This window comes from Antechinus flavipes, chromosome 2 (assembly GCF_016432865.1).
Source record: "Antechinus flavipes isolate AdamAnt ecotype Samford, QLD, Australia chromosome 2, AdamAnt_v2, whole genome shotgun sequence".
NCBI classification, from domain to species: domain Eukaryota; kingdom Metazoa; phylum Chordata; class Mammalia; order Dasyuromorphia; family Dasyuridae; genus Antechinus; species Antechinus flavipes.
In genome coordinates, this window is record NC_067399.1 from 504,481,535 (window position 1) to 504,508,955 (window position 27,421).

At 36.1% G+C, this 27,421-nt stretch overlaps 1 protein-coding gene across 4 annotated transcripts in view; it reads right to left on the reverse strand.

Moving 5' to 3' along the window:
• The window catches only part of AK8 (adenylate kinase 8), a 158,910-nt gene that overhangs the window by 21,421 nt on the left and 110,068 nt on the right, over positions 1-27,421 (reverse strand). Inside the window, exon 12 of one of the 4 annotated variants that reach the window (XR_007950969.1) lies at positions 1,592-1,688. The exons of the other annotated variants lie outside the window; for them this stretch is intronic. The gene's annotated coding sequence lies outside the window, so the exon portion shown is untranslated. The remainder of the gene's footprint in view (positions 1-1,591; positions 1,689-27,421) is intronic. 4 annotated transcript variants of the gene reach the window in all.

Below are 27,421 nucleotides of genomic sequence, written 5' to 3' on the forward strand. Positions count from 1 at the left end.
ATGCTTTTTTTTAAAAATGGGATGATGCTAAGGACATAAAACCAATTTTCTAATTTACCTGGGATTTTATTTAAGTGTGTAATATACAGAAAAAAAAATCATAATTATATCTGATGCAGATTTTCCAAAGGGTAGGGCTGTCAACAATATTTATGTGCTATTTAGCACTTCTCTCCTTCCTTTATCTCCTTAATCTCTCCTTCTTCCCCTCTAACTTCTCTTTCCCCAGTCTACCTTCTGTTCTCAATCTATCTCCTGTTCCAGTTCATCTTCTCATCAGTCCAATCATCTGCCCACCCCTTTCATCCTCTCAACTTCCATCTTTCTCAGATGCTAATGAGCAGCACCATCAGTCAAAGCTATACCTCCCTTGTCTCATGCATTTTGAAAAATTACTAACAATTTGCTTAACTGGATTTGTTGTTGTTATGAAGGCAGATGCTAAGGAGATTACTGGGAAGTGATAGTGGTATAAAAAGCAAAATGTATTAATAAAATATCAAAAATCATTACCAAATTTTCATTTCACAAGTGAAATCATCTCTGTTCCCAACTTTCTAAATACAACACATCTCTTTTATTATAAAGTTTACTTTAACAGATACAGAAAGGTTAGATATCAAATTGCACCTCCCCAAAACACAACTACATAAAGCAAAGGTCTGTTATAATGTAGCCAGCCTACAAGGCAGTTTGTTAGCCTTGGCCACATACTAGCTTCTTCTGAGTTCTACTATGCAGTCTTTTCTTTTCTGAGATTTAGCATGCCTAAAATTTTAGTGTCAGTGCTGAATTACAAATGGAAAGGAATACAAATTGAAATTTGGACTACACTCTTGCTCTTCAAAACAAACCCATTATAAGGATAAATAACACTAACTTTTTGGATACTAAACCTGAGACTAATTCAACGTACTGAATGTGAACTCATCTAATGGACTGGGGGAAAAACACTTGAGGTTAAACTGTTTATCAAGGCTTTACTTAGGTTAAATTTCTAAAACAGACACTGCTTAGGATCGGAACCCTGAATTGGTAGATAAGGCTTTTCTAAACTTTCAACTGGACAGTCAGGCTTGCAATTTAAAACCCAGGCTCTGAAGCTGACAAGAGTCTCCAAGAACTGTTAATTGAAATCAAACTGTGACTTGTCTTGCAATGCTATCAAAGCTAGAGGATGTTTTGACTAGATCTTCTCACAGCACTTTCACTATATAATACTTTGAATAGATGGGTCTATTTGTATGTCAGGTTCACAACGGTTAGCATTGGTATGTGCCAGCAAGTCCACAAATTCATACTTTCATTTCTATAAGGCAGCCCTAGATACACTGGAACCTATTCAAAGACCAAATGATGTTTGTTTCAGGTTATCCCGTGAGCACTTTAAAAAAGTACCTATTGGAGCTGGCAAAGCAGATTGGTCTGCTTTCTCAATCACATATGTGTACCACATAGGATTTCAAGACATGACAGTGGTAGAAACACTAGGGAAGACCTTCAACAAGTCCAGATTCCCCTGAGGAACGGGGATTTTGGAAGGCCTAGAGAAGTGTCCCCACTTTTTCCTTCCTTCAGGCCAGCCTTGTACCTTAAGAGAAGAACTCCTAGATCTCAGCAGAAGAGCTAAATAAACCGCAGGAGAGGTTAGTTCATGGCCCTGAAGAATCCATTCAGCACAGTGAAAACTGCGTAGAATAAAGAAAAGAGAAGATGGGTAAATTCACATTGAAATCTCTGTTGGCAACAGCTGACAAGAGACATCAGAATATGGCAATGTCAGAGAATCAGAAGCACAGCACGAATTACGTTCTTTGATGCTTTTGAAGCACCTTGGATATATTCAATCACAAAGATGTATTTCGGTTCGGTATGGAAATGGCTATTTGCATTTCAATATGTTGGAGCAGGACTGCCAATACAAACAGGGACCCATGAAGAAGAGATCAGCTTACTGGAGTGAAAACCACAAGGTGACATCTAGGAGACCTTTAAGATGAAACGGAACCCAGCTTGTAACATTTTTTGTTGACTTACCAATATTTCTGAATGATTGGGTTTTCAAATGAGATCAGTCAGCATGCAAATGAGGAAACAGGATCAAGACATCCTCTCTATCTGATTGGATGTAGAGTGTATCAAAAGAGTCTTTTTTTGTATCAAATTTCCATCACAAAAGGTCAAACTTTCAACTCCCATTACTCTTGCTAACTGCATTTCTTGTGACTGCTGGTTTATTCCTGATGCTGTTGCACAAAGGCAAAATTTAACAAAATGCAGACAAACACACACACACACACACACACACACACACACACACACACACACACCCCACCACCACCACCACCATTGTATCTGTCAAATGCAATGGACCGACATTTTCCAATCTGATTCTATTTTTCTCCAACCCATAAAAAAAGGCCTAACAGCCAAAACATCACCTCTAACCTGATTAGCTATTCCCAGCTGATATTTTTATCATCTCTTTTCCTTTTTCAGCTGACAGGAGCATTCACTGTAGCGCCAGAATATCTGGATTTTACAACTTGGTCATCTAAAATATTTAAAAGGTTTTTCATATTTTCCATATGTTAAGGACCTAGAGCAGCATCATGTCTTTGGCATCTCATGAATTGTTCCCTTGGCCTACAGTTCCTTCCAGGAGCCAGTCTGAGGTCTTGGGCAACGCTCTACTAGAAACAGTCGGCATCACCCCAGGAGAGACTGCTGCAGGTTTGCCTTTGGCACAGGCTTGCACATTTACCTGGTAGTTTGATAACCAAACAATTCCTAATCCCTTTCCCACTATATGACATAGGTTTTGAAGAAATGTATTCAGCTGGAATATTGAGAACTACAAATCATTTGCTAGACCAGCAAGAGAATAGGATTCAGGGAGTCAAAAAGGTCCCCAAGAAATCACCTAAAATTTTAGACCAAACTGCATTCTATTCATCCCACAGGGAAAGCTGTCTTTTATTCTTAAAGATTTCCAAGAAAGAAAATTCATTCCACCAGTTCCCATGGTAGTTATCTCCAGTGTTTCCCAATCTTTTTAGACACTAACTTTTTCTTTATGTCTAATCTGAATCTCTTTTGGGTCATTTTATGCTTCTTTCGCATTGTTCTGTTCTCATTGGAAAGAGAAAAACATCAGTTTCCTTGTATTCTACAGAAAATATATCTTATATATAATGTTTTATAAAATACATGTTAATAAAATATTGAATCTGTGTACACATTATATATTATATATGCATATGTATATATATGTGCATGTGTATATGGGCATACACATACATTCACCTGCTAAGGCACAGACAGAGGAATTTTCCCATACTCTCTACAAAAGGCTATTAGACCACAGAAAAGGTCATTGTTCATGAGACAGGGATATTATAGTACATTTTCTTACTCGAGTGAAATGATCTTTTACTGTGCTGAGTCTGACTCAATCTATCTTTGTGGGTTCAAACAAGAGAAATAAATAGGTGATAAAAAGAATACTACTTTCCAAAAATAATCCCATACTTGTCTTTGGCTATTTCTGGGAGAATCAAAGATCCAAAAGTAGGTTCTCTCTTGATTTCCAATTTCTAACTCTACATTTCCTAACTGCTGGACAGCTTCTCTGAAAAATGAATTCCCACTTAATGTGCCCATGAAACTGGTCCAAAAAGAGTGTGATGATTTGAGATCAATGCCCAATTAGGTGTCTGATAAATACTATCAACTGACTCTAACACCTTATTCCAAACTGTCCAGTCCTTATTTAGAACCATGCTGTGCAATCATATTTTGGTTTTGAAAAGAACTCTGAAGGTCAGATGGTTGGGTCTTTGGAAAGTAATGAGCATTTGGCTTTAGGCAATGAAGTTATTAATGTCACAAGCAAAAGTCTGTGTAAGGCAAATTAAAGTCAGTATGCTCATAAAATGGCTCTCTCAATATCATTATCATCACAACATATATAACTCATCAGATTAGCACCTAGAGATTTCTGCTCATCTGATTTTCTCTGTTCTTCTTATTACTCAACAACTAAATGTTTCACAAAGTCATTTCCTACCGAAATATTTATGTTCTCAAATGTTTATTATCCTCTCTATCATGATCAAGATTTTATGAGCACTCTATACCAACTGTGAATTAAATGCATAATTTCTGATCCATCAAAATCCAGTTTGGCACTCTGTTTGCCTGTATTATATAGCAGCTACAATGGGCTTCAGACAGATTATAAGAGAACCATTTTGGATATCCAAAGCAACTGATATTTCTGGCCAAGGGGCTTATTGGTCATCACTGTTCATTGGTAATGAGGAGGAAATTCATGGATCCCACCGAGTTATCAGAGGGATGATGTGATATAAAGAAACTTTTCGATGGAATCTATAGCTAAAGATCTAAGAAAGGTTTCTTAATAGCAAAAGAAGAGAGGGACCAGAACATTAACATCAATTCCCAATCTTTTACAAAGGAAAGAGAGAATCTGCCTAACTATAGGAATCAGAATAAATCATAACTTTTAAATGTACAAGAGAATCTATGATAATAACTAAGATTTTTTCCTATCTGATGTTCAGAGAGCCACCAGATCTCTTTGCTTGATGACTGTGGAGATGAGATTCATAGAACATTAGAGCCAAGAGTGAAGAATTTGAACACGTAACATTAGAACTGGAAGGGACAGTAGAGCTAGTAAGAACCTGAGAAAACTGAAGTATAATGTGACAAAATCTAGAATATTAGAGCTGGAAGAGGTCTTAAAAATCATCTATTTCATTGACCTAGAGAGATTAAGGGACTTACTCATGACAATAGCAATGGTCCCTGGCCCAGGGAATTTCCATGGTGACCTGGCACTATGGGAATGAGCCAGCCTGATTTAGAATTATGGTTTCACTCTGAAGATGTCTTTGCTTCTCCTGGGTTCCCCAAACCATCTTTAGTGGTGCACCTCACCTGTTGGGGTTTTTTTTATTTGTTTGTTTTTCAAAAATACAATTTCCATGGTTTTCTACATGTTGTCAGACATGAGAACAATTTCCCCAAACCAAACTCCATTGCCCTAGAGTGGACCTAGAAGTCCACCCTCCAGATTAAAATACAATTGAGAAATATTTAATAAAATAAATAAAAAATCCTTTTAAGATATAGATAAAACAAAGTCATTATGTGGCTCAGTAACCCTATTTCTGTTTGAGTTTGAGATCAGTTCCTACACAAAATAATGTGGTCAATTGGAGAGTAGTAATGATCAAATGAGATAAATAATATTTTATAAAGTATGTTTTCTTTTAAGAGTTAAAGCAAGTGATTTCCTTTCCTATTGATCTAAATGCTATACCCGTAGCAGATTAATCCCAAATTTCCACCTAACAGAAGTACTGTAATAATAGGAAAACTAAGTGACTTTCAGCTTTTTTCTTTTACATTTCCTGAAGAAGATGGTTGATATAAGTACAACTTGCTTCCTTACCAGTGAGCATTGTTATTTTCCAATTTTACCCAGCTACTCAGAATGCTAAAAAAAAGTATAATATTCTCAAGATGAATTCCAACTACAAGTTAACTGAGAGTCATTACATCACCCTAATATATATAAAGATATATATTTTTAAGTGGGAAGAATATGGTATTTTATTCCTTCTTTATTGTCCATTCTTTTTTCCCTTTTTTCTCTATTAAAACTTTATTTTTCAGTAAAGATATATTTAAAAGGAATTCTCATTCCTTCTACAGAATGTGTTAAGTTCTGGATAGCCCTATATTTCTCAGTGCTCAAATCCTGCCATTGATGAAACGTAATCATTTCGAAACCATATATGATCTATCATCCTTTAGCACAATTCACTGGGCCCATCATAGAACCCAGAATTCTAAGAGACATTTTAAAACATCTTGAAGAAAAATGACCAATACTAATGCACTTAAAGGAAATTTGTATTTCAGCATCTCAGAAAGGGTCAAAGTGAGAAAAATGGCATGGGAAGAAACAATATGATAAAGGACACATTTCTACCCATTTCTATACATTACTAGCTCTTAATGGAATCATAGACTGGTAAGACTAAGAATGTACCTAAAATATTAGTGCCCATAATTTCAGAAAAGCCTAGAAAGATCTACATGAACTAATGCTGAGTGAAGAGAATAGAACAAGGAGATCACTGTACACAGTAACAACAAGATTATATGATGATCATCTATCTGTGATCTCAACTTGACTCTTTTTGACAATTCAGTAATTCAAGGCAATTCCAATGACTTAGGATGGAAAACGCCAATCACATCCAGAGAGAGAGGTTTGTATCTGAATGTGGATCAAAATCTAGTATTTTCATATTTTTTTATATTTTTTTCCTGGTGCCTCCCCCCTTTGGTCTGATTATTCTTGCATAATATGACAAATATGGAAATATATTTAAAACAATTGCACATATTTGACCTATTTCAGATTGCCTGCTCTCTTGGAGAGTGGAGGGAGATAAGGAGAAGGGGAGAAAAATTTAGCATGTAAAGTCTTACAAAAGTGAATGTCAAAACCCATCTTTACAAGTATTTGGAAAAATAAAATACTATTTAAAAGAAGAAAAAATAAATTAGTTCCCAAAGAAGTGATATGAGAAAACACCCACTGCCTTCTTTATAGAGGTGAGAAGTCTACAGGTATGACACACTGCATACATTTTTTGGACTTTTGTGAATTTATGGATTTGTTTTAAAACATTTTGTCTCTTTTTCCCCCTCTTTTTTTTTAAAGGTGGGATTTTTTATGTGGGATGACTCTCTTGAAGGGGAAAAAGAAATGGATGACCAGGAGAAATTTTGTAAATTCAGGAATTTAAAAAACACAACAAATAACAGCAAAAATATTTATAAAAGAAATTAGTCAAATGTTCTCAATTTATATATAGAAAACTGAGGCCCAGAAAGGAAAAGGAACTTTCCCAGAGTCATCTAGCTAATGGGAAGGAAAAATGGGAGAGTTATAAATGTCAGTGAAAGAAGAAAATTGGCTAGGATTTCAGGAAAATAAAATGAGAGGCACTTGCATCTAATTTATGGGTCCTTATATTGTATCAAATGTTTAACATCAAAAGAGGTACATTATGGTGGTCTATCTCTATCCAGTCAGAAAAATCTGGGTTCAAATCCTGGTCTTTGACATCTATTGGCTGTGTGACCAATTTCGAGCAAGTTGACAACCTCTCATTGCACCTATATAGTTTTCCAAATCTCTAAGTTGCAAAATAGTTGTTACATGCGTATTTGGTAGAACAATCTTCTCACTGAGACTTCCCCATACCAGTAAAATCAAAAGTATAGTTTTAAACAAAATGTCAAACAAAGAACAAGCTCATTTTAAAGATGAAGATAAAAAGGCAAAGATGAAAGGAACCTCAGAGATTATCTGGCTAACCCCCACTAATGTTACAGATGAGGAAGCTGTGAGATAGGCAATGTCAATTGCTTAAGCTCATCCAGACAGTGGTAGAACTGTGACTGGGCTGAGACCCTCCTTATCAAATATTTTGTTGAAGTCACTTATTTCTGTTTGTGATACTACTTTTCCTCTTCCATAGCTGTCATTCTCAATTATTCTAGCAGCTTCTTACTAGCTGTGTGACCCTGAACAAGTCACTTAACCCTATTTGCCTTAGTTTCCTTGTCTGTAAAATGAACTAGAGAGGTAAATGACAAACCAGTCTAGTATCTTTGCCCAAAAAATTCCAAATGGGGTCATGAAATGTTGGACATGGCTTGGAAAATGGCTGAACAACAACAGATTGGTTTTCTCTGCCACATTTATTGTATTCATTCCCACCACTGTCATCCTCCTCCCTCCCCACTCCCAGGGCTACCATCCTAGGTCCAGGGCCTTTATAAACCAATTGGGAATGATAAAAATCATAAAAACAACAACCTACATATTAACAAATCTTCCTGCCTTCATTCCCTCCCCACTTTCCATCATCTATGGGTCAAATGCCAAAATAATGTTTCTTACATATCACTTCTCTGCTCAAAAATCTTTAATGGCTCCCTCTCAAGTAATGTTCAGTTTCTTTTGCCTGATACTCAATATCCTTAATAAGAACCTGACACTCTATCCTTTCCAGGATGATTTCATATTACTCCCCTCCACATACTCAATGTTTTAGTCAAAATTAATTCTTCTTCAGGTCCCTTGTCCCCATTTTTGACATTCTCTTGTATTCTCACACCTCTGAACCTTTTCTCCTTTGAACTTTCATGCCTGGAATGTGTTCTTTCCTTTCATTTCTAGAATTCTTATCTAGTCTTTAAAGCCCAATTGCCCTGCTTTCCTCCCTCCCAGAACCCTTAGTTTTGAGCTTCTTAATGCACTTATTGGATAATGTTCTCAATAGTTGTGTGTATTTCTGTCATTTATCTATTAGCTCCATGTGGGCAGAAAGAATAGTCTTTAACCTTTGTTTCTTCCTCAGTGTCCGACAAGGTCTCTACACTTGATGGGTGCTTACTAAATGTTGGTTGAATTTCTTTTTCCCCCCTAGTAAGGGACAAGTCTCTAAGCATACCAAAACCCCAATTCCATATAAGCATTCACATCTCCAGAAATCAGCAAATGCAAATCAGGGCTTGATATACTCTTCTGTTAATTGGCCAAACTTAAGAAACTGATCAAGAAGATGTTAAAAACTTAGAAGTGGATCATGTATATATCTCTTCCTTCCTCCCTTTCCCCTCCAACTACTAGTGATAGAAATTATACTAGCAGATCCCTGTCACAGAGAGACAGAAAATTCTCCCTATTTATTTCTCCCCTGAAGTCAACGTCCTAAGTGGGATCAAAGATACTCAGACATTGCAGTATCAGAGGAAGATGATGGAAAAAAACAGTGAACACCAGGAGCACTTCTCAAAATTCCTCTCAAGTTCTGTCAAGGAGAAAGCAGGGAAGGCAGCAGGGTTCAATCCTTGTCACAAGACAGGTATACTCTGTTATCACTAGAGGGGGAAACACTAACAAAGCTAGATGCACTGGGTACAACTGGAATGGCCTGCGACCCACACAAGCCCTGGCTTTCGAAAGGTATCAAATAAAGCCAGAGCATACCTTTTGCACAAGGCTGACACATTGGAAACTGTTTTGGACTTGGAGTGGGCAGACCCAGGTTCTTGTTGTAGCTCAGTGACAAGCTAGTTGAATGTCTTTAGGTAAGTCATTGAACTTCTCTAGATCTCAGTTTTCTCATCTGTAATAGGGGAAGGTATAATGACCACTCAGGACACCCCAGAATCAGGATAAGCAAAAGTCTTCAATCGTTATTCTTGGTCCCCAGACACAGGATCAAACAGGATGGAAGCAGATTCTCCAGCGACCACCTTCTCCTCTTCTATCTCAGAGAGTGTGTCCCCTGGATAGCTTTACTCCATCACCTAGTCCCTCCTACAATCCTCCATACACCAATCATCGAGCCAGGACAGTGGATAGGACTATTTTCCAAGCATATGCCCAGAGAGTATTGTCCAATCAGTAATTAGCCTAAGCACTCAGCAGTCCCGACCTCAGTGCATCAACCCAATAATTTCAGCTTTCTACAGGAGGGGAATCAAATGGATGAATCCTAAGGTTCCAAACAGCTGTAAAATTCAAGTGTAAAGAATGCTGAGTCAGCATACTTTCATCTTGATCTGGACACAATGGGTAGTTGGTTTTTTTTTAAAAGAGAGAAAGAGAGAGAGAGAGAGAGAGAGAGAGAGAGAGAGAGAGAGAGAGAGAGAGAGAGAGAGAGAGAGAGAGAGAGAGAGAGAGAAAGTGAGAGAGAGAGAGAGAGAGTGTGTGTGTGTGTTTAAGGTATGGAAAATTTCAAGGAAAATTTGAAAGGAAGGAAAGACACTTGAAGGTGATCCTCAGTTCAGACATGGCCATAAATTATCAAGAAAATTAGTACTGTTCTCATATCACTCATTTAAAAAAAAAAGAAGAAGAAGCCAGGCCGTTCCGACTGATGCCATGTGCCATTCCTGCGAGGTAATCAGATAGCTGTTAATTAATAAAGCTGTCAGGTGAATCGCCCTACTCTGGTCATTATTATCCATTCAGTAACAGGATCCTGCTATCACCACCCCTATCTGCCCCATAGCTTCCAGCTCAATTAACTTAATGCTATGCAAATGAGAGGCTCTCCTCATCATTAGCCTAGAGTCCACGAATGTTAATAGCATAATTGGGCCCTTCAACAGGGTAATTAGACACGATTTCTTCCATTAGTCTTACAAGGCTAATTATTGTTGATAGGAGAGAGGGGACAAGTCCCAGGGCTACGTGCAAAGAGGGGCATCTGGTCAAAGCAAATATAGACAAAACATTGACAAGGTAAAATAACAACCAGAACCCAAGGCAAGCTAGGCAGAAGAAAAGGAAATAAAGAGGAAGAAATCTTACCACTCTGCACAAGGGTAATGGCAATAACAGTAAGAACTTTTAGAATGTTGTACATTTTATGGCATTTTTCCTAGCAAGAACCTTTTGGTCTAGGGATCATACTCACTTTATAGATGAGGAAACTGGAGGCTCAGAGAAGAGAGGGAACTTGATCATGACTCACTAGGCATGGGATCAAGACTAATAGCCAGTCTTGTGACTCCTAAGTCCAATGCTTTGACTACACTCCCTCAAAGAAAGCGAGTAAAGGAAAAACACCAACATGAGAATTCTGACTTTTGAACTAATGAAAAACCTTATGGTATTGAAAGATAAACAGAAACCAGATATATACCAACATCTCAAACTGCACACCACGATAAGGTCAAAGTAGATACATGACTTAGACATAAAGGAAAAAACGTCTAAATCACTACTGATTACAGAAATGCAAATTAAAACAGATATCATCTTGCACCTATTAGATTGGCTAAAATGACAGAAAAAGATGACAAATGTTGGAGGACAAATATGGAAAAATTCAGATACTAATTGGTGAAGTAGCGAACTGATCTAACCATTCTAGCAAGCCATTTGTTACCATTCCCAAAGGACTATAAAACTGTGCATACTCTCTAACCCAGAAATATTATCACTACTAGATCTGTACCAAAATAGATTATTTTAAGGGAAAAAACACATTTTTGAAAATATTATAATGAATTTTTCATGGTGGTAAAGAACTAGAAATTGAGGGGATGCTCATCAATTGGGGAATGGCTGAATAAGTTGTGATAAATGATTGTGATGGAATACTATTGTGTTAAAAGAAATGATGAAGGGGTGATTACAAGAAAATCTGGGAAGAATTGTATGAACTGATGCAGAATGAAGTGAGCAGAGCCAGGAGAACATTGTATGTAGTAATAGCAACATTGTAATGAAGATCAACTATAAAAGACTCAATTACTACTCTGATCAATACAATGATCTATAGCAATTACAAAAGACTCATGATCAAAAATACTGTCCTCCAGAGAGAGAAGTGATCAGACTCTTGAGTGTATATTGAAGCATATTTTAAAGAATTTTTTTCTTGGTTTTTGTTATCATTGACTTTACAATATGGCTAATGTGGAAATGTATTACATGACTTCATATGTATAACTAGTATAGCATTTCTGAAATTTTCAGTGGGGGAGAGACTAGAAGGAGAGAATTTGGAAGTGAAAATAAAAAATTTAAATTAAACACTTAAATGACTTTAGGTCCTATAAGAATAGAAATTCATTTATTTCATAAAACAAGCTACACCTTTCTAATCTTAACCAAGATCTACTATTTTCTAAACATGAACACTAACGACACACTGTTGATGGCTTGGAAAACAAACAAACAAACAAAAAAAAACCCAACAAAAACCCACATTAATACTTTTTTTAAAGGTTCCAGGATCTGAAATTTTATTTGACTAAAATTTTGTAAGAGAAAAAAGAGTGGAATTGGATTGTTACTTTTGATAGAGCATTTAAGATTCTATCTCAAAAGAATCAAATACTTCTTTGACTCATTGCTGAGATATTAATTTTATTGCATTAATACACATTTTTAAACACATACACCATAATATACTGGGCACCAATATGCATTTTTAATGCTTTGTGTTGAAACTTACATTAAGTAGTACATCTTAGGCAAAATTGTGATGTGAATAGATACCATCTTCAGTGACCCTAACTTATAAGCAACAGATCCCTTTTTGCTTCTATACATTGTCCCAAGAATTTTGGAACTACTTTCTTGGGCACTCCAATATTCTCTAAATCTCTGCCTTCTATCTTATTCCCAAAGCTGCTAGATGCTCTGTTTCTAAAAAAGGTATTAGAATGATTTGAGAGGAACAGCCTCTTAAGCCTTCATCTCTTCCAAGGATAACAACATATGTGGATTTAAAAAGGATTTTAGGAGGCAACTGAGTAGTACAATGGATAGAATGCTGGGAAGTTAACTTCTATTCGGAGACTCATCTTTCAGAGTTCAAAATCTGGCCATAGGCATTAGCTGTGCGACCCTGGGCAAGTCACTTAACTCTGTTTGCCTCAGTTTCCTCATCTGCAAAATGAACTAGAGAAGAAAAATGGCAAACCACTCCAGTATCTTTGTCAAGAAAACCTCAGATGGGGATCACAAAAAGTTGGACATGACTGAAATGACTGAACAACAAACAAAAAAGATAATTTTTTATCTTTGTTTTCTCAATAAATGATTCTCCTAGGCAATATGATTATCAGTTCATGTGAAAAGTACTTAAAGGCAGGGAGGACATGATAATAATGGTTTTTGTATGTCTATATGAATTTCAAGTTTTTTTAAAAAGGGACTGGATTTGTTCTATCTTGCCCTAGAGGATAGAACTAAAAGCAGTATCTACAAAAGGGAAAATATGGCTTAACTTGCTAAAAGGAGAGCTGTCCAAAACCATCATGGGATGCTCCAGGAAAAGTAAGACTGTAGTGATATTTCTGAAAGGGTATAGGGAGGAAGTTTTCACAATATTGGTGATATTTAGGAAGAGGCTCTTCAAGATTTTAAACATCTGCAACCTGCATCTGGCAAAGCTCCAAGCTTTTAAAGCACAAAGCAAGGTTCAGCAGTTCAGTGCTTTATTTATGCCTCTAAGGAAAATGGAAAATTGAAGTACAGTCTGAAGTCTCCCCAAGACTCCTATGGGTAAAGAAAAACAAATATGATTTCTCCAAGTCATCTTTGTGTCTTAGTCCTTTTGCCTTTTTCCAGGAAATGAGTTTAAGTTAATGGTCTGGCATCATGCTTGCTAAAAGTGGTGACATCTATTCATCAGGGCTTGAATCAAATGCCAACGATTCTGTGCTCTGGCACTGTGAAAGGTTAGTCTGTCATTCTCTACCCAAGGAATAAAGAAGTCTCTGAATTTACTGATTCAGCAAGTCCAGGGACCAAGTGTTTATTTTCTCTCCTTATTGGTTTGTCTTTAACTTTTACTGCTGGATATAACCTATTGCTCTGTTTAAGATTATAAATGAGTATGAGATTAGATGAAATATTATTTTGAATCCTGAAGTAAAGAAAGAAAAACTGATTGGATATTAAAGTTGTAAGACACTGAAACAAGTCATTGACAAAATCTGTCTTACATTTGAAGAGTTAATTTCAAGGATTGGGTGATCAGACTCTTCCATGTAGTCCCTGGTACTTAACAGAAAATTCTCTCTAAATGGATAGTAAATGTTACTTCTATGCTACAAAAAGGTGACAGTAGGCTCTAATATGCAACCCATATATATTTCACTGGGTTTTTATTAATTTTGTTGAATTTTTATTGAAAAACCTTTGACCTGACTATGATGACACTAGGTCTATACCACAAAGAGATCAAAGACAAGAGAAAAGGATCTTTATGTACAAAATTTTTATGACAGCTCTTTTTGTAGTGGTAAAGAATTGGAAATATTGTATTGATCAATACAGCAATTCAAGTATTAAACATATTTAGCCTCACTTCCACTGGTGACTTCATCCATTGGATGAATACCTCATTAATACCTCAAAATAGAAACTATATTACAGGGATTAAAATGGAATGGAACAAAAATTTATTAAATACCTACTATGTGTCAGACTCTCTGCAAAAGCATCTTAATGAATATTCTCTCAATTTATCATAGCAGTGATCACAAGGCTATGGTTAATGAAAAATCAACCTTAGGCAAGAATAGAATCTTTTTCTTTTTAATAAGGAAATGTATCTGCCTAAAGATAAGAGAATAGGCTAAGTGACCTGTGGAAGTTCTCAAATTAATGCTTTTGGGACATATACCTAATGGAGTGTTACAGAATTCTTAAGAGCATAATACCATAGAAATTAGAGGTATTGTTTGTATGCACTAATATCTAAGATAATGATTCTATTTCCTATCATCAGTCTTTAAAAAATTGCTTTGCAAATAAAGACTGAATCTTGTTATAAAGTAAGCTGTATATCCATGGTTATCTTCATAGAAATTAAGCTTCCTAATTTTTTCTCTCAGGTTAAAGCAGCCTACCTTCTATAGGTAGTACCACTTAAGAGTTCTTATTCTTATCAACCCTCAAATATCTAAGTGTCATGGTGGAAAGAATGCCAGGCTTGGACTCAAGAAGATTCCACTTCCTAAGTTCAAATTTAGCCTTAATCACTTCCTAGTTGTGTGACTCTGGGCGAGTCACTAAACCCTCAGTTTCCTCACTTATAAAATGAGCTGGCAATGGTAATAGCAAACCATTCCAGTATTTTTGCCAAGAAAACCCCAAAAGGGGTCTCGGAGAGTTGGATATGACTGGAAAACAATTCTTATCACTTCTCCCTAAAGTTTATTTCCCACAGCATGATGTGTATCTCTCCAGATCCCCAATGTGGACAAGATGATCTTGGATGGCAAGAGGAAATCTGGACCCTCCATGAAATTTACTATATTTTTCTACTGCAGCCTGGAGGCTGCAGCCATGGAGTTCAAAGGTAATGTACATTTTTGTCTGTCTTTGCTTCAGAAGTAATTGCTCTTGTGCTCTCAACGACAGACAACAAACCTAGTAACAGACTTTCATAAACTAAGTTTTAACCCAGGGAGAGTAAAGCTGACCTTCCACATTTGCTCAGAATAATATTCACCAGACTTTTTCTTACACAAACATTGGAAGTAAGTGGTAAAATGTCAACAGTCCCTAGACAGGAAAATAATGGAAGAGATTTCCTTTTTCCTTTCAAGTTCTTTACTGCAAGATTAAAATGCTACAACTTCATGAGAAACATATTGCATCACCATCATGGATTCTAAGCTCTGAGACTGGTAGTCAGGGGATCTAACTGACTGTTTGATGCCAGGCCTGCTGACCTAGCTGCTGTTTGCCTGTCACAATCATCTTCATTTGCAGGCTCTGAAATCACATTAGGAAATGCTGGCTTCTTCAGCAAAGGCCCAAGAGCAGGGAAGATGGCAGAAGATGAAAATATATATTTTTAAGATTGACTATTGTTGTCCCAAAATAAACTGACATGCATTCTTAGAATTCAGATTTTTTAGTTTGCCACAGATGCTACCTTTTCCTGTTTTCTTGAAGTATATTCTGCATAGCACATATGAAAACCCTGATAGATGATTCCAAACATTTCAAACATCTCCTTCTTTAAAGCCGATTTAATTGGGAGTGATCTGCTTGTCGTGGTAGTTGCAAATTATGCCTCAGACAGTGGATATCTGTTTTCATTTTGGGATGGATCAAATTTTATGTTTCAAAAGGTTTCTTTTCATTAAGACCCAAGGAGACGAATCCTACATAATCGGCACAGGAAATGAATAGGTATGGATCTAAGGGTTCAATCAGATGCCCCCTTACTGTCCAACCCAAATTAGAGCCTAATTGAAAACACATTAGTTCCCTTTTAAGGGACATAAAAAGATATGACTACAAGGAACTCATGGGCATTCAAACTTATAGAAAAAAAGAAGACTACAATATCCCTTTTTAGTTTCATGTATCTGTGGAATTGGAACAACCAGATGACTCAGTGGATAAGAATGCTGGATTTAAAATCAAGAAAACCTGAATTCAAATTCAACCTCAGACACTAACTATGTGATATTGGGTTAAGTTACCGAACCTTTGTTTACCTCCTAAATCCACCAGAGAAGGAATTGGCAAACCATTCCAGTATCTTTGACAAGAAAATTTCATGGACAATACAGTCCATGGGGTAATAGAGTCAGATATAACAATGACTCAACAAAAACATTATCATCTATAGGGTTGCTCTGTGGGGCAGATGGAAGGGTCTTCTCTATCCAAAAAAGATCACTTTGGTTATTGTGTCTTAGGTAGCGTTTTTGTAGTGAGACTTTCATAACAGATCTCATTGTCTTTTTTTCACTTAGTTTAACCCTTGAACCCAGACATGCTTGATGAACTGATGACCATTTCAAATAGCAGGCATATTCAAATATGAAGTATAAGAAATTAGGATTCACATGAAGTATTCCATATATATGTCCAGTGACATAAGTGGGCATACCAAGTATTCGCTGCACCTGTTTTTCCATAAGAATTCAGAAATGCTACACCTGGAATGGCTTACAGAATTGTTTTAAATACAGGTACATGACTGCCAAAGGATAGCAAACCAAACATTAAGAAGGGTACTAAGATAACTGATCCTAAAAAAGGAAAAAAATCTTTTCTTCCAATATAAAAGATGCATCTATGGAATCATCAGTCAATGATATGTATTCTGGTCCATGTCTGGTAAACTCTCAGATAATAGCAGCATGCTAGGGTCACTGGGGTTCTATTAGCTCAATTAATGAGGAGTAAGATAAGGCTAACACCCAGCTCTTCAGATGGCTAAGGAATAGAGCTGGTAGTAATGGAGTTATTAACCTGCGTCAGCCAGTAAATTTTGCTGCTGATTCCAACTCCATTTCCTAGTTCAGGCCTCCATTAATAGGCTGTTTATTATTCCTAATCCACATAAGGATCAGCTGCTGAAATGTGAAAGCTTCTTGGAAGGACCAAATGGTCCCCACCAACCCACCCAAAATCTCCCTGCTTTGCATTCTAATTTTCCTGGTGGTCCTGTGGACTTCCTCTTAGGAGATTGTAACATCACCTTCACTTTTAATTATATAGAGCCCTACAGCCTACTGAAAAGCTACTGAAAAGTATCCCGGGTACCTAAAATAATAATCCAATCAGATGGCTCTGTCAGATCCAGCATGGGTTATTTTAATTATATAATTATATAAATATATATAATATAATAAAGAATCACTGTAAATGAGGATTTGTTTATCCTCAATAACTAAGATTTTAAAATGAGTATTTAAAAACTATGATTAACAAAATGGCACGATGTGGAATTTCCACTTGTAGGAGTGAAAATGTCTCCCTTAAAATAAAAAAAGACAAGAAAGGCAAAGCAAATGATATTAAAAGAATAAGTCATGCAGACATTTAGAATGTGTGTTATTCATATGATCACATATGGAATAAGTATAATAAATACAAGTTGATATTCTCCTAATTCTGTCCCTCTCCAACACTCAGTTTAGGTGCTCTACCCTCAGTGAGACTTTCCCTCAAGTCATTATCCTCCAGGTATTAGTGTTCTGTCTGCCATTTTCCATGCACCATACATGGTTTTTTATAGTTGTAAAGTGTGGTCAAAGCAAATTTCTCTATTCACTGTTCCACACTTCTTTTTGCATATACCAAAGTGTAAATAGATATGATAGATATGTGTTGAATTAACAGCAGAAAGAATACTTAACCCTAGGGTCAGAGGAGCTGGGTTCAAATCCTACGTTTGGTAATTACCACCTGTATGGCTTTGGACACATCACATCACCTCCTCAGTTTCCTCCTTTGTAAAAATGAGTGGATTAGGCTAGATGGAATTCTGAGTTCTATTCCAAATCTACATATAACACCAAGAAATAGGGTGTATGTCCAATACATTCACCAGCTTTATTTGTTGGTCAATCATTTCAGTAATATCCAACTCCTTCTGACCCCAATTGGGCTTTTCTTGGCAAATAATTGAGTAGTTTGCCATTTCCTTCTCCAGTTCATTTTATAGATGAGGAAACTGAGGCAAGCAGGGTTAAGCAACTTGGCCAGAGTCATGCAGTTTACAGATTTGAGACCAGATTTGAACTCAGGAAAAGGAGTCATTCTGAGTCTAGTGATCTATCCATTGTACCCATCTAGCTGCCCTATAGCCAGTTTTATCTCCATTATGTTAGAGTGGATTTTAGTAACCAGAATAGAGGCTATTTTAAAATAAATTACCATTTTCACACTTCTTAATCTTAATAGATGCATCTTAATAGATGCAAAGCTGTAATTGACCCATTTTTCTCTTCTAAATTATGTATTTTGGCTTTTAGTATTTGGATACTAGAGATTCTAGAGTTGGATAAAGCACCAATCCTAGAATAAGGAAGACCATAGCACACCAACCCTAGAATAAGGAGGATTTGAGTTCAAATCTGACCTCAAATACCTAATAGTTACTAGCTGTGTGATCCTGGGCAAATTATTTAATCCCAATTGCCTTGAAAAAATTTTTTTAAATAAAAAATAATAACTTAAGGCATTGGATATAGAATCAAAAGACCATATGTAAAAATAAATATAACATAAATTAAATTATATTACATAGAAATAGCATGTAAAAGAAATCATTTACACTTAGTGTGTAGGTTGTACATGTTGAATATGGATTTTAAAATTCTATAGTTAGGAAATAATTTGGCTCCTTTGAACATAATGTAATGACTTCTGACATACTTGTCTGTTCATGAGAAGGTAATATCCAGTACAGACTCATCAAGCAACAAATATCTTCAAAAGGCCAAACAGTCTAGCCCCAGACTCAAGTTAGCATTTCATCTTATTAATCTGAGACATACATATTTACCTCATCCCAAATATCCTTTGATAACTTATTCCAGAAGGAAGATGGATCTTTTTGACATTTAACCACAATCTGTCTTAACCTCAGTTTCAAGTTGTCATTTACTAAATTCCTTCTCATGCAAGATACTATACTATGTGCTATGTCCACCACAATAAAAAAGAACAATTTGTCTCAAATTGGCCTGTAAAAATTTCTGTTCTCAGAGTTTACAATCCAGTAAAAACCCATTCCTTTAGTTCTAATGTTGCTGAGCAGAAACTCCAGGCTAGAAGTAAATTCTTTTGAGATTAAGATACAAAAAAGAAAGAAAAAAATTCTATAAATTTTTCTGGGTTTCAGAGAAGAGGTGATAGTTAATCAATCAACAAGTACTTTTGAACCACCAAGTATGAGCCGGGAATATACAAACCAGGCACTAGGAATATAAAGACAGAAACTTAACAGTTCCTTCCTTAATTGGGTTTATAGTCTATCTAGGAAAACAACATGTACACATATAATCAAACACAAAATAAATCCAAGGTAATTGAGCACATTGGTAGTTAGAAAGATCAGAATCATGTAGAAGATAGCAATTGAGATGAGTTTTAAAAGAGATTCTAAGAGACAGAGCCAAATAGAGACAGAAAGAGACAGAGGTAGAGTATTTCACACATGCCAGAGAGCCTGTTCAAAAGCAAGAAAGCAAAAGACAGAATGATTAGGAACACTTAGAAAGTCAGTTTGACCCAACTACAGAGAGGGTGAGCTAGTGGCTCAAGGGAAGGAGCAGATGGAAAGAGGGAAAGAAGTTTTTGTGACACCAGTAGAATAATTAATATTTATATAATGCTTTTAAGATTTATGAATCAGCTTCCTTATAAACTATCTTTTAAAAGAGGCCTTATAATATTATCCCTCTTTGGGGAGGGGGGGAGAGGGAAAAAGAAGAAACAGTTTCAGAAAAGCTAACATTTGGCCAAGAAAAGATAGTGAAGAAGTGGAAGGAGAATGGCTCAAATTATAGGTGACATTGAACTAAAAGCCCATGTTGTTGTTCAGTCATTTTTCAGTCATGTCCAGCCCTTCGTGATCCCTATTTGAAATTTTCTTGTCAAGGACACTAAAGTAGTTTGTTATTTCTTCCTTCAGCCCATTTTACAAATGAAAAAACTGAGACAATTCGTAAGGATCTGAGACCAGATTTGAATTCACATGAGTCTTTCTGACTCCACACCTGGATTTCTTTCTACTGTGACATCTTCTTCCTCTAAAATATTAAAGTATTATTATTAACTAAGCCAGGGAAAGCTAGATGGTGCAGGGGATAGCGGACCTGTCCTAGAACAAGAAGGACTTCACTTCAAATCTGATCTCAAATACCTAGTGGTAACTGTGTCTTCCTGGGCAAGTCACTTAACCCCAATTGCCCTGCAAATTTTTTTAAAAATAAAAAATAATAACTTAAGGCATTGGATATAGAATCAAAAGACCATATGTAAAAATAAATATAACATAAATTAAATTATATTAGATAGAAATAGCATGTAAAAGAAATCATTTACACTTAGTGTGTAGGTTGTACATGTTGAATATGGATTTTAAAATTCTATAGTTAGGAAATAATTTGGCCCCTTTGAACATAATGTAATGACTTCTGACATACTTGTCTGTTCATGAGAAGGTAATATCCAGTACAGATTCATCAAGCAACAAATATCTTCAAAAGGCCAAACAGTCTAGCCCCAGACTCAAGTTAGCATTTCATCTTATTAATCTGAGACATACATATTTACCTCATCCCAAATATCCTTTGATAACTTATTCCAGAAGGAAGATGGATCTTTTTGACATTTAACCACAATCTGTCTTAACCTCAGTTTCAAGTTGTCATTTACTAAATTCCTTCTCATGCAAGATACTATACTATGTGCTATGTCCACCACAATAAAAAAGAACAATTTGTCTCAAATTGGCCTGTAAAAATTTCTGTTCTCAGAGTTTACAATCCAGTAAAAACCCATTCCTTTAGTTCTAATGTTGCTGAGCAGAAACTCCAGGCTAGAAGTAAATTCTTTTGAGATTAAGATACAAAAAAGAAAGAAAAAAATTCTATAAATTTTTCTGGGTTTCAGAGAAGAGGTGATAGTTAATCAATCAACAAGTACTTTTGAACCACCAAGTATGAGCCGGGAATATACAAACCAGGCACTAGGAATATAAAGACAGAAACTTAACAGTTCCTTCCTTAATTGGGTTTATAGTCTATCTAGGAAAACAACATGTACACATATAATCAAACACAAAATAAATCCAAGGTAATTGAGCACATTGGTAGTTAGAAAGATCAGAATCATGTAGAAGATAGCAATTGAGATGAGTTTTAAAAGAGATTCTAAGAGACAGAGCCAAATAGAGACAGAAAGAGACAGAGGTAGAGTATTTCACACATGCCAGAGAGCCTGTTCAAAAGCAAGAAAGCAAAAGACAGAATGATTAGGAACACTTAGAAAGTCAGTTTGACCCAACTACAGAGAGGGTGAGCTAGTGGCTCAAGGGAAGGAGCAGATGGAAAGAGGGAAAGAAGTTTTTGTGACACCAGTAGAATAATTAATATTTATATAATGCTTTTAAGATTTATGAATCAGCTTCCTTATAAACTATCTTTTAAAAGAGGCCTTATAATATTATCCCTCTTTGGGGAGGGGGGGAGAGGGAAAAAGAAGAAACAGATTCAGAAAAGCTAACATTTGGCCAAGAAAAGATAGTGAAGAAGTGGAAGGAGAATGGCTCAAATTATAGGTGACATTGAACTAAAAGCCCATGTTGTTGTTCAGTCATTTTTCAGTCATGTCCAGCCCTTCGTGATCCCTATTTGAAATTTTCTTGGCAAGGACACTAAAGTAGTTTGTTATTTCTTCCTTCAGCCCATTTTACAAATGAAAAAACAGACAATTTGTAAGGATCTGAGACCAGATTTGAATTCATTAACATGAGTCTTTCTGACTCCACACCTGGATTTCTTTCTACTGTGCCATCTTCTTCCTCTAAAATATTAAAATATTATTATTAACTAAGCCAAGGAAAGCTAGATGGTGCAGGGGATAGTGGACCTGTCCTAGAACAAGAAGGACTTCACTTCAAATCTGATCTCAAATACCTAGTGGTAACTGTGTCTTCCTGGGCAAGTCACTTAACCCCAATTGCCCTGCAAATTTTTTAAAATAAAAAATAATAATAACTTAAGCCACTGGAAATAGAATCAAAATTAATTGCCCATGTGCCAAATGACTACAATAGAATATTCTAGTAATAATGGTACAGATACAAAGGCATCCTGTTTTAATAATTTTGAAACTGTTTGATTCTCCTTGACTTGTAATACTTTTATCTAATCCTGGAGCTTTTATGGTAGTTTCATGTTGTATGACTTAACAACACAAATTTATCTTTGATTTGTTTTCTCTGTTAAGCAAACACTCTTCTTTTGAGTTGCTACTATAATGGAAGATGTGCATTTATAGAAAACTGCCTAAAATTCTCTAGAAACCTCTAGAAAAAATATATAACCTCCAAGTTTTTCTTCTTGGTTAGGATTCATGGCTGGTAAGGGGAAGAGAGTCATGTTGGTCAATAACAACAACAACAACAATAATAGCAGCTAATATTTAAATAGCACTTACAGTGTGTCAGGCACTGTGCTAAAAATTTTACAATGATTTTTTATTTGCCAGTTTCTTAAACTTTGATTCACAACCCTATATGGTTGTCTCATAACTGAATGCCGGAATTGTGAAATTATGCTTTATTATCAGTAAATGTGTGCTTTGTATACCTATTTTATATACCTAAATATTGAAGGTCACATAAAAATTTCTCAGACACAAAGGGATTGTGAATAGAAGAAATTTAAGAAGCCTTGATCTACCTGATTCTCACAATAACCTAAGAGATAAGTGCTATTATTTCCATTTCTCAGAAGAGGAAACTGAGGATGAGTGCCTTGCTCAGGATTACACAAATAGACAGTGTCTGATGATGTATTTCAACTCAGGACATTCTGATTCGAAACCTAGTACTCTATCCACTGAGTCACCTAGCTGCCTCTTAACAATAATCTTCCTAGCAATCATTTGATAAATTAATATATTTCCAATAGGTCTGATCCCCTAAAACACAGTGTGATTCAGTTTACTTGCTTCATAAACAGATGCAATCATGTTTTGAAATTAATTTGTATGAATCAGTGGCCATAACTTCCCCTCCCCCTGTTTTTTTCTCTCTCTCAAAGATAAACAGCTCCACAAAGAACTGGCTAAGCTGACCTTTCTTTGTCTCCAAAATATGCCTTTCACTCTCCCATTTCTGTGTCATTGTTCACTCAGTTCCTTATGCCTATCCCACTATTCACTTGTTGGATCCTTATTCATTCTTTAAAGACTAATTCAAATGCCATTCTGACTGGTAATCCCCCGTGGGCTTCACATATTGTTATGTTCTGCTATTCTCCTGTATTTAATGTTATTTTTTGTGTTAATCTATTTTTTTAAAAATGTTAGTGTCCTACTAAATTGTAAGTTCTATGTGGGTAGGATTTATTATATTGATACTGCTTCTTTAGCATAGCATGATGGTCTGTACATAGGAAGTACTTAAGAAATGATTGTTGAATGAATAAAGGAGTGAATTTCATTGTCACACTGGATTTGGATTCAAAGGACCTGACCTTGGATCTTCCTCATCTATAAAATAAGGGAAGCAGCATAAAAAAAAAAATAATGCTCCAATCCCTAAAAATCAGATAAATGGAATCAAAATAACCTCAGTGTATCATCATGTACCTAATTATACTGGATTAAAAAATAGCAAAGAATCATAAAAATTAAGTGTCAGTGGGGCTGCAGAGAAACATCACCTATAAATCAGAAGTGAACTTCAGTCCCATATCACCAAATGCATTTTGGACCTTTCAAAATGGACTGTGGGTATCTCCATCCCAACAAGCCTGAAACAGAAGTTATTTCTTTTCTTCTAAGCTTACCCCCTGCCCTCTTCTTCTGAATTTCCCTGTCTCTGTCAGGGGCATTGACATGCTTTCATTCATTCAGGATTGGCATCCTCCTTAATGTCTCATTCTCCCTTTGCCCAAAATATCCAATCAATTGCCACATTTTGCTATTTCTACCTCCACCACATCTCTCCCATCTATTTCCTTTTTTCTACTCATGCAGCCATCATCCTGGCCCTCATTATCTCACAGCAGCTTTCTAAGGGATATCCCTGTCTCAAGCCTGTTCCCACTCTGATCTATTCTCCACACAGCTGCCAAAATAATGTTCCTAACCATCATTTCCTTAAACAGCGAGCTCCAATGACTTCCTGTTACTATCGTCATATATCGCTGTATTATATACATGATTATTTTAACCAATATGACATATATAGTTACATAAATATATATTATACATGATTATCATATCATCAAATATAAACTTGTTCTGCTGGACATTGAAAACCCTTTACAATATGACTCTGATGTACTTTTCTAGCCTTGTTCCCTATTATTCCCCCTTCCTTCAGTTCAGCCAAAATGGCCTTCTTGTTAGTTCCTTTCACACCACCCTCCAGGACCCATCTTTATGCCTTTGTCCAAGGTGCCTCCACACCTGGAATGCTCACCTCTGCCTCTTAGAATTTTCAGCTTCCATCAGCACTCAGCTCAAACACCATAAGGGCCCTTTTGTGAACTCTCTGACTACTAGAGTCTCCTCTCCCTCCAAATAACCTTTCATTCCTTTTGTATATAATAACGTGGATATGCATATCCCTAGAAAAGTTCATTGAGAGCAGGGACTATTTCATTTTCAAATATGTATTCTTAGCACCTAGTCCAGTGCCTAGAATACAGTAAGTACTTAATAAATGCCTAACGGTTGAGGTTGGTAAATTGTTCATCAAACTTTAGGTTGGTGTCAATACTTTGGAAAGCAATAACAGTCAGAATGCCACTCAGTTCATAATCCAGTGATCCTATTGCTAGAATTTTGTTTTAAAACATTATAATAAAGGAAAAGGAACCTTCTATAAAAAATATTCATAGCTGTTATATTTCTAATAGCAAAAAATGGAAACCATATATCCAACAATTGGAGAATGGCTGAATAAATTATGTTATATGAGTTTAACAGAATATTATGGTACCATAAAAAAGATAAATATGGAAAGTGCCAGAAAATATGGAAAGACCTATATAAGGTGGTGCAAAGAGGTATCAGCAGAATGGGAACTGTATGTATACTGACTGCAATTCTACTTTTTTTTTTAAGGAAAGAAAGAGAAGAAAACCTGAAGTAGTAGATTTTCAGATGGCTCTGGAGAGAGACACCGAACAGAAAACATTTTTTAAAACTGGTTTGTTGTTGAGTGATTTATTTGGTTCTATTCTGCTAAATACTAATGGTTTTATGTAAGATCATTATTCATGTGGCTTATTTTATTATGTGCCTCTTTTGTAGTGGTTATCTTTATGCTATGTTTTTAAACAAGAAATGGAATGGACTAGGTGATCTTTATGAGCTCTTCTAGATCGATACCTTATTATCCTATGACCCTCAATGAAAGTTCATTTGGGGAATGTATCCCCAGATACCTAAAGGGCCTTCTCACTTACTTATCTGGTGAGAGGCACAACACCAGGACACCGCCTTCTTTGGCCTGAGATTCCCTACTCCAGCGGTCCAGAGGTGGGACAACAATACTCAGGATCTTTGAGGTGGCTGGAATTTGCCCGTGTTTGACTTGCTGTCAACACCATCTCTCCCTTGGAGGCAGCCCTTCTGTGTAGACACCACTTCGGCTCTCCAGCAGGCTGTTTGTGATAACTGTCTTTTTGTTTAGCGGGGACTGAAATAACCCTGGCACAGTCTAAGAGGCAAACCTAATGACAAGAGATCTGTCACAGTTTCCTCAGTGACAATGAAGATAAAGTTCCCCAGAAAATGTGGGTGTGGAGCTGCATGTCTATCTTACCTGGGGTGTCCTTTTAGAGCACAAGCAACTCGTCTTAGCCTCTTTCACAGAGCAATTTCTGTCTTGCACCAGGGTGCTTGAGACACAAATTAGCTTGTCCAAATGATCATCCTGGAGGGATTTATTTAGACCCCCACAAAAAGTGGGGGGAGTCATTTTAAGGAAAATAACAATTATAAAATGCCTGGTAGCACTCTGCTGTCATAAACTCATCTAGCATTTTACATATCTTGTACTGCATGATTCCTTTCTATTTTTCATCCAGGTACTTTGCAGCCATCCCTGCTGAACTAAAATAAACAGGATTCTGTACCGGCTGTCGATGAAAGTCTCCATTAAACCTTGACATAAGTAAACCAAAGCCTTTTATTTTAACCATCCAATTCATGCAACTCCTGACATGAGAGATTTTAATGGTACTTTTTTTTTAAATGTCTCCACCCTGTGCTACCATCACTCAAGACTATCAGAGAATTGGGTTTCTCATTCACCTTAAAGGCTTCCATAATTCAACATAATTAAGATCACATCCAGATACCCACCAACTTCCATAACAGGGAAGATTTTCAAAACAGGTGGAAACCTTGTACCACAGATGCAGAGGAGGCAAGAAGACATTTTTGTCTGGTTCACTGCAAACTTCCTGATATCAATCTGAATTCTATTCTCTTTCTATGGTAAATATTAATTCTAAAGGAAAATACCATGCTTCAAATTTGCAGCATGAAATGAATTATTTTACTGTTAGGCAGAGGGCAGAAGTTTGGATGAAGCAGTGGATTTTTTAATATCATTATTATTGTATTTTAACAAACTTTATAGCCCATATTGTTTGTTCTCAAATAACTTTCCCCCCTTCTTTTCTGCCATCAATTACTTGGTTTGTTCCCTTCACTGTATGATGTTGGAATCAAAAGATTGATACTACTCAACGGTATATAATTTAGTATTATGTGCACTGGGTTTATGCAGTGGGAGTGAGACAAAACATAGCATTTGAACACTATCCATTTATTAGCTCTAAGAAAGAGATTTATACTGTGACAACTAGACAATAACTCTGTTTTCTGATAAGCCAAAGAGGTCTGTTTTTGAATCCAATACACAGAGTAGCTTACCCTTTCACCAATAACTCTGTTTACTAGTGTGAGTATATTTTAATAATAAACTTGATATATATGTAAATTTATTTTAATCTAATTTCATCAACTGAACCCTCCTAAAAATGAGTCTTTGTAGATTGTTTTCATATCTGAGTTATAGATTTCTGTATCCTATTCCCAGATTGATTTCTGGGCTATAATTCTGTCAAGATTTCCTCCTGGTGTCAAAAACAGCAACACCACAGCTAGAGTGTTTTATAATTGGCATCACACCTCAACCAGAATTATAGCCCTAATGTGCTTTCCCAGGGTGGGTGGTTTGATTTTTGAATCTCTCTTTCTCTCAGTCTATAAGTGGACTTCAAGGTTTTATACCAAAAATTGTCTGCAGGATTAATCAAG